Consider the following 1,514-nt stretch of genomic DNA (forward strand, 5'->3'; position numbering starts at 1 on the left):
TGGAGATAGTACAATATATTTATAAAATTTTATATTAATTTGAAACTATGCAATAATTAATTTATATACTTATACTTTTAAAATATGTATAAATGGAAACTACTGAATATTATAATTGTATTTTTATAAATTTCATTAACATAAATAATGAAAGTATCAATAACTATAAATTAATAATTAGATTGATAAAAAAATACGTTTATATAAAAATATTAAACAAATGTAAGAATCTTAAATAAAGAGAGGCTTGCATTTGCTTCCCGAAAATTGTGAGGAAAATTCGCATGCAATATTTTTTTCTTCTTAAAGATGGACGCTCAAAATATATCATTTTCTAAGATAATGTATATTGGTCACGGAAAAAAAATAATGGAAGGAGAAATACTTATTAGTTCACAAAAGCAGAGTTGTAACTTGTGCATGGTTGTCTTTTGTCGGGAAATGACCTTCCCATTCCCCTCTTCGATCTCCATTGTCTCGTGGTCGGGGCACCGCCATGGCCGCCGCAGCGTTCAACGACGTCGACGACAGCGTGAACAGCCACACTCACAAGAACCCCTTCGTCTCGCTATGGGTGTTCCTCTCCAGCATCGATATCACCTTCATGATGATGATAATAATTTGGCCAGGAGACTTGACCAAACCGGTAACCGCGTGACTGTATCCTACCCTTGATATTTTTAAAAACCAAAAATCATCACCAAATTAAAAAAATTATTTAATTCATTAAGGTACGCTACAAAATAATTTCACTTTGGCACCTTACACTCCGTCACATTTTTGTTCTTTAAGAAAAATTCTCATCCATTCCGAAATATAATACAAAAATGTATCACTTCACTAAAAACATAAGATGTACTAAATTGTCAAAAACATTACTCTTATAATAATACTTTTCCCATTGGAACTCCTTTTATAGATTAAGTCCTAACGATAATAGATGCTTTCATGATTGCAGAAAACTGGATATAGCGGACTTGGGTTAGCCATCCACTATCTTATTCTTTGAAATGTCATAGCATATGTTGAGTGGACGTCTTCCCTCATTTCAATTATGTATATCTTGTAAGCTGTTAGATTCATCATAACCGTATGTTAAACAAATAATTTTCTATCTAGAAACGTTGTCGTTATTTGTATGATTAATAAATTACGTTGTGAAATGTATGCATTATTATTATATGACTCACCTGCACATATTTTTTGGTAAACTGATGAGACATTGCTTTATTAACAAAATCTAATTAAATAAATACATGCATGAACTGATAGAATTATTATGAGGCGTTTGATTGGAAATATTATTACATAACTTAGAATCACCACGTGATCATAGTTTCAACTAATTTATATGTACGATCGAACTTTTCAGTTTACAAAAAATAACTAACACAACTTAATTATACATTTATATGTTAGATAAAGATTAATCAAAGATCATGATAGTCTAAAATAATAATTTCTCGTTTGCCTGATAATTTTTATAAAAGGATGATGGAAAAGAACTTATATAA

The 1,514-nt window shown here is 30.0% G+C and overlaps 1 long non-coding RNA gene across 1 annotated transcript; it reads left to right on the forward strand.

Annotated features, from left to right (window-relative positions):
* Nucleotides 1-298: 298 nt before the first annotated feature.
* LOC121173860 (uncharacterized) lies at nt 299-1,180 on the forward strand. The gene is made up of 2 exons (XR_005889416.1): nt 299-646; nt 959-1,180. It is a non-coding gene; the product is annotated as an uncharacterized lncRNA (long non-coding RNA).
* The last annotated feature ends 334 nt before the right edge of the window (nt 1,181-1,514 follow it).

The sequence above is a fragment of the Glycine max genome, chromosome 17 (assembly GCF_000004515.6).
Source record: "Glycine max cultivar Williams 82 chromosome 17, Glycine_max_v4.0, whole genome shotgun sequence".
Lineage (NCBI taxonomy): Eukaryota > Viridiplantae > Streptophyta > Magnoliopsida > Fabales > Fabaceae > Glycine > Glycine max.